Source organism: Mizuhopecten yessoensis, unplaced genomic scaffold (genome assembly GCF_002113885.1).
Source record: "Mizuhopecten yessoensis strain PY_sf001 unplaced genomic scaffold, ASM211388v2 scaffold716207, whole genome shotgun sequence".
NCBI classification, from domain to species: domain Eukaryota; kingdom Metazoa; phylum Mollusca; class Bivalvia; order Pectinida; family Pectinidae; genus Mizuhopecten; species Mizuhopecten yessoensis.
The window spans coordinates 102,503-110,380 of NW_018480001.1; positions in this window are offsets into that span (position 1 = coordinate 102,503).

Sequence of the window (7,878 nt, forward strand, 5' to 3'; positions counted from 1 at the left end):
ATCAATTGTATCGCAACGAAATAAATGCAAACAATAAATTTGAAATTGCAATATGCCTATTTCTTCATAAAATACATACATTCAATATCTTGAATTAATAATGTTTTAAGGTCAAAATTGAATTCTGCTAAAAACGGTTATTCAAAAGTTATGCACATCCAGTAATTCTTGTTCCGTGTTGTGCATTACTCTACTAAGAAAGTCTTTACATTTGGGAGTGCATAAATCGTCTTATCATAGATCCGCCATTTTACAGTGTCCTCGGCTTTGAATGTTACTACCGATTGATTTTTGTTTCTAGTCGATTCATTTATTACTACCGCACAATTTCATCATACTTGAAGTCGGTACGCTGTGTAAAATCTCCAATATAGTTAAAAGTAACCTTTATCGTGTCAACATTGTGACGTCACATGGAAAAAGGCGATGACGTCATAATTTACGACAAAGGAAACATAATGTGATATTTACCGCTTGCATTTGCTGATCAGCTATTGATGAAAGGTTTCTTTTCCTATAATTTTGTGACGTTAGTGATAAAAGAATGTCAATCTCGTTCTAATTTCAAATGTGACGATGAAACTCGGCGAAACTCTTTTCATAAAAGTAATATGTAAAGGGAAGGCACTGTGCATCCTTTTTGTGTGTAGTTACCTACTTTTATTTATCGTTGTTTCTCTGTAATTGTCTTCGTCAATAATAGCATAATATTTATTATGCATTATTTCTAAGCGTGAGTGTCCCATGCGATAATAGTATAGTCTTGTTATGTGATTCATCGACTATGCCATATTCACGCACTGTATAGTACTTTTCCATTTGTCATTTTTACGCTTTAATTGAAAGCTAATGCAGCCTGTGTTTAAAAACAAACACTGACATGACTCGGATTGTTTTCTTAGGGATCCACATACTCGGGAACCGTCGGCACATTCCGTTCTCGTTTGCGGAAAGTGCCGACTGTTCTCGATTGGGATCCACAACGTCGCGGTATGGCAGGGGAAGTGTTTATGAACAGACAGACAGGTCGAGATTCAATCAGGATGAAACATAACAGATGTAAAATACAACACTCGCATGCACGTGATACAGTTCTAAAGATTGTTTGTTACCGATAACTATTAGGTAGAACTTGTCAGACTAACCAAGGGTATACGGTATTTGTGACGATGTAAGTCCTCTATTTGTTTGTAAACTACACTGTTATTGATTATTCCATTAAAACAGCTTGTATATTTTGTCACACTGTTTGTTTGTTTCATTTGAAATTGTCAAACGTATTTGTGAGATGTTTAATTGTGAACCGTATTTGTGATATATATATATATATTTAAATATCTGTAACTTTAAATCAACATTTACTAGATAATATAATACTTCTGGAAAACTCAAAATAGATCGTACTGTCTGGGGTCACGGTCCGTTTAACATTACAACGGCTTTCCCATTCAACAAGTTACACGTGAATAACCAACGACACACGTGGGCTTGTGTATAAGCAATTGAAATATGAAAAGTATAAAAGAATATACCCAAATATTCTGTTTGTGGAATACCGGACATAAAGCCGTTGCTCAGAAATTTCAGGTAAATAGGAGTTAGAAAGACACTGTCCTCACCCTGCATGCATGAACGAAAATCGAGTAAACAATTATAATTTTTACAATTTAATTGTATACTTTTACGTATTTCAGTTGTCTTTCTTTTGGAACTCTTTTATTTGGAGGATAGATAAAATGTTCTGGAAAGAAGACAAGATGATTTTGTCAGATTATTCTTTTACTGCAAACAATTTTAAAAGGGACTACTGTTACCAGACGGAACCTGTATAACAGTTCCTAACCACTTGTATGTTTCAAACAAAATGTTAGTAGATTTATTGTTATTTTGTTCTACTACGGACAATGCATGATGACTAAACCTCCATTTTGGAATTTAACCATGACTGTATCCGTATGTGATCGTCAGTTTGACAGCGCTGGTGGATACACTTAAGGAATGAAATTCATTTTTCAACATTCATGAGTGGTCATAACAACATTGGCTTTCTGGACATATTCCATGAATCGCGTTAGAATCCTTATATTTACATTTTTAAGTGCTTTGGATTTTCTGATGCAAGCATAAATAAAAACAATGCTGGTATTTTTGTTCTATTCATACATGGAGGCAATGCAGAAGAGAGAACAGTGTGTTTCCGCGGGAAGATGTTAAACTGGGGGTCCCAGCAACAGCGAAACAACAAAACAAACAAAATATAGTTCCATTTTCAAAATTTAGTTTGTCGTAAAATATTATCATATATCAAACTTTACTTTAGCTGTAAAATCAAGCCAATAATGTTTAATATCAATTCATATTAGCATAACAAAATTACATTGAGGACTGTTTCACGGCGGACGTCTACCAAGTACGCCCTGCATACATAATGTAATATAGCGCTATAAAGCCCCCCCCNCGTTCCTCAGGACGTTGTTAACAAGTCGGTTTGTTCTTGTACAGCCATACGGTCAGGTCATACACCATCGATCTCACTAAAGTCCCTGTCACATGTTTTCATTTTTTGTTTGTTTGAAAGTCCAACTATTTAATATTTTAACTTTTACAACAATTGCGAAACAAGTTCTATCAACTTAAATTAATCACTCTTGTCAGCCCGGATGATATTTGGGGTAAATATAACGGCTTTTCTCATTAACTTCACATAACTTTCTACAGCTCATAACGACTGCACGTGCCGATTCAACGAAAATTGACACGACCTTGTACTGTCGTCGTAACATGTTACGTACATGAGGTACTGGTCATGGCCTGTCTGGTCATACTGGTCTTAGGGCAGATAACTCTTAAACCGGATAGTATGAAGATGGACAAATTGAGCGTCGAAAGTTCGTTTGATTATTTAATGCAAGCGAGTACCCGACACTCACACGACACCGGTACAGACTAGTTCGAGATTTAGTATGATAATGTACGAACAAACAAGCGTCCGTCACGACCTAAGACAACAGAACTATTGAAGCATTGAACTGTTTTCAGTTGGCATTCATAGGCAATATGAATGCCAACTGGACAAAGGCAAATTCAATGAAGCGCGCTAGTGTTTCATGTTGGATTTGCCTTTGTCCTGTTGGAATTCATATTGCCTATTAATGCCACCTGAAAGCTGTTCAATACTTATATTTACCATTTTTGGAATATATTAATCTCATAAAAAATCAATTACACTTACTATAATTCAGCTTTTAGTGTAAACAATGTATGTATCGTGTCAGCTTGTTCAATGAATAGAACAACCATCGCCCGGGGAGATCAGTGGTATCCAACATAACAATTATGACGTCATAATAAGGATGACGTCAACAATCGCTTTATGGCATTCATAGCCTATATGAATGCCAACTGAATTTGGCAGGGTTATATAGTGGCAATGCCATACGATGGTAAATATTGGATTATGCCAGCTCTTAAACGATATACGTCAAGAATCATCAAGATAAATCACGAAACAGTAAGGCTCTCCCAGCAGATATCTACAATTGTTCAAGACTTGCATTTTGTAGATCACGCCAAGTATATCATAGAGATCAGAGTCAACGGATATTACCAAATGGACATATCTACCGCACTGCGTCAGCTGAAACATCCATACTCCATACTTAGAAAAGTAACGTGTAGCAAACTGGGTGGTACCGGTATAATTTCTTTCATAAAATTGCTTTCCGTATACTGCATTACGATTTGGAATTCCATCTAAGGATACAAGGGGATATGGCGGTACTTTTTCCGGCTACACATTCAAGATGGTGGACCTGCAATTCAACTTTCAGTCTATTGGGTAACGCCCCTTTCAAGAGAGCGACACCAGTTCTTATGTTTAAACCCAACTCAGAGATGGCCACCATACCTTTGCTAAAAAGGACGGCCATGTTTGCGGCATCCTCTTGTTGGGGCTACACCTCAATGTTGGCCATCGGGTTACAAACCCCTCCAAAATGGCGGCACTTATTTATCCCTGTTATTCCGGCGTCCAGTTTTCGGATTGTGCCCCTTCAAAATGGCGGCGCTTAGTTATTTGGGTTGCAACTCCTCAAATATGGCGGCGTCCAATTTTGGCGTTATGGCGAAACTAGTGGCGGTCTACACTTTCTGTTCTTCTGTTTGTGACGATATTGGGTAATATATTTACCGTTTGATGGTGAGAAAGAAGTGACGTTCGCTAATTATTGCGTGTGAATTACTTCTTATTCAAATTAACTCTAATGTGTACCATCACAACTAATAAGATTCACTAATAGAAAAAAAACCTCTTTTTTTCCTTTTTCATGAATTGGGTTGCTCCTGCTAGAGTAAATCATATCAACCAAATATGTGAAAACATGAAAAAATGTATTTAATACTTACTATTCAAAACAACTCTAATGTGAACAGTTCCCACTAATTAGACAGAATATTAAGATATCATGCTCATCAGTGTGCCTTGCTGTTCCATTGTCACTACCCCGGTTCGTACTTTGATAACGTGACATTACTTAGAATCGAACTATAATTACCTGTCGATTGTCGTCGATGTAACAGAAGACACTTAACCTTCCTGAACACCTGGTCTTATTCGCTTTGTTTTTTGTCAACATTTCCATTGTTTACTCTTTCCGCGAGTTTATTGTTTTGAGTTCGAAATACAGTACAACTAGTACAAACGCTCTTTACATTTGAATGGCATATGTAAAGGTTGCTAGGCCTGCTGTCTCGTCTTTGAGTTTGTTGATACTTGTACTTGATTGAAATGATTAGTTGCTATTAGTTTCAGTTCAAAGATCAGAAGAGCTTTCATATAGAACAGTTGTTTTCCAAAATTCCGAGACAGGCTGTAATTTTATGGAATTGTACACCTCACTCTTCCCGATCTGTAGATACTGAGCTTTTACAACAGGCAACCAAATAATCCAAATCTTAGTTCATGTCAGAGTCAACTAAATAAACAAACGTTTCAAAATTCCGGTATAAAACTTAGATATGCCATAGGTAGGTGTTGATTATTTATGCATACGGTATAATATATTATACATGACTATCATTTACTTTCATTCGAGACGTACCACTCCTGACCTATATGGTATCATTCCAATAGCTTCACGGTATTTATCATTGGACAAAAACTTAGTTCTCCGTAAACCAAATAACAGAATTACGTCTCCTCACCTAGGAATTTCAAAAGGCTGTAAACCTCATTCCGGAACACCTAGGTATTTGTTAAATGTGTACAATGCTGTACTGAATAACTTCTCTTCAATCTATATAGCATAGTACACATTTAAAATTTCCATTTAATAGCTCGCACTTTTGTCAAACCACACACTTCACACCCACATGTAACAAAAACACAACCGGAGAATTCCGAGTTGTCAACATGACCGTAATCCGAACTCGCAGTTGTTAAACGTATGACGAAAGGTGAACAAATGACAGGTTGCCAGGGAAACCAATGAAAAAATTAAAGAAGAATAATAACAGGTGTTCTGGAATTAGTTTTATAGCCTATTGAAATAATCCACGTTATAATAATATAATGAAATACAACATTTACATAGCGCCCTATATAATTCGTAAAATTACTCCAAAGCACTTAACAACAAATTGATAATAGTAATAGTTATAATTGTAAAACAAGAACAAAGGCTTACAATCACGTTGATACATTTGAGCAAGCAATGTGTGCATAATTGAACGTTCTCACTCAACCGAAATGTTATGAATGTAACATTCTAAAACATACCATGTTATCGCCTACTCATCAAGGTTCAACAATCCCGCTAACAGATGGTATAGTCACCGGAAAGCTGGACCCCCTGATACGTCAACCATCCAAATTGAGATGTGATACTTGGCTAAATTGAACTTATACTTCAGTTATTAAAATGGTACAAAACCAGCGTTAACGCAGAAATTAATAAGTTAGTATTAATGCGCTAGACATATTATGAACATTGTAAATTAGAGTGTTATAACAATAAATAATAATAATAATATACAACATTTGGTATTGCGCCTTATCTAGCTAGAATAAGCCACTCTAAAGCGCATTACAGTACATATATATGCAAGTTATATACATAGCTGATTTTATGTCGCGACACATAAACCCTGCATTAGACTGTTTGACAAGTATTGTTAAAAGGTTGCTACAAACATAGCCCCCTTAGGGGGCCGCTCCCCCCTTCTTGGTGCCCCCATTGTTTTGAGGTTTCTAATTGGCTGACATCCCACGCTACAATCTGATTGGCTGTAAGCCTCTTTCTTCATATTTAAGAAAATTTTCAACGGCGCCATTTTGTGGCAGCATCTTTTTAGAAATTTATACCAAATTTGCCTTATTGAAAAACCCACCCTTACATGCCACCCCTTTTAATATTGTACCCTTTTTAATATTGTACCCTTTTTAATATTGTTTGTTTTATGATTTATGTATATGTGTGTTGGTGTGGCGTAATTCTGTCGAATCCCCACCTAAGGATGTAAATTGACAGTAAACATCATTTTCATAGTTTGTGTCATGATGTCATTATAATAAATTGTCATCTTATGATGGCCTTATTCAATTCTATACATGTGTTGAGTTTTATGTGGAGTAGGCATAAATACAATTTATACAATCAACACAATAAGCAGGAGCTGCCTTATCAGGCGCTAACTGCTGTGTGTAGCACGCCTAGCACATGTTATCACTTCACAATATGTTATGGAATGGGCCATTATTAACAAGAGATCCCAGAGGGATCTTGGCGCCAACCTTTGTACCATCTTCATTATTTCTTTGTCAGTTCGATCTTTTCTCTTCTTTCCTCTAATCTGTTTGATCGAGTCATGTTAACAGTAAATGCACCTTGAGGTAACTTTTGATCTAAACTTAATACTGATGTGTATGAAGAGCAAACTTCAAAGTGAGTTTGTCATTTCACATATTTACTAGTACAGTACTTAATGTGAAAGAAATAGAATCTATCATTGCAATATGAGAAAGATCTGTTTAGTTCTTTTTTAATCCATTTTGTTTTTCTGATCAGTCTCAAAATATAGCATGCACAACGAGGGATCAAGGGGAACCTACATTTACAATTTGAGAAAGATCCCTCCTCTACTTCCCGAGAAATAGCGATAACAAACTTTCAATATCAAAATCCAATATGGCTGCCTGTCGGCCATGTTGTTTATCCTATCAGTCTCAAAATTTGCCCTGCACAGTTTAGGACTAAGGGGAACCTACATATAAAATTTGAGGAAGATCCCTCTGGTACTGGTACATAGCTACAACCTTGTGTTGTTGCCGGTACGTCTCGCCAAAACTAGTAGATAGAAATTAAACTCCGCACGACCTCGGTATATAAAAGAACTTCAGATCATATCCCACTTCATAGTAATCGGTTGGGTGGCAAAAAAAGATTGACATGTTATTATTCGGTAAACTGTTTCATGAGGACACCACCTTGAGTGCCTTATTATTTAATACGTTAACGTCGTGATGCACCACTTTTATATCTAAATTACATTTCTGAATACCGATCTGAAGTCGGGGTATTACATGTGACTTGTGTGTGTATGAAATTTTGGATGGCTAGAAATGTAAACATGAAGGGATTTCTGCTGGGTTATCGGCCTATAAAAACCCACTTTGACTTTACCAATATTTCCATTAATTTACAATGTCTACAATGGTCAGTAATACATACAAAGTTACAACCGTTAATTATCCGGACAATCAGAGAGGAATGTCTGCATTTAAAGAACACTTACTTTGTATTGATGACGCAGTATGACTCTAAACGTATTTTGAGCCATAACATCTTTCAACATCATTCAAATCAATAACACAAACGAGAA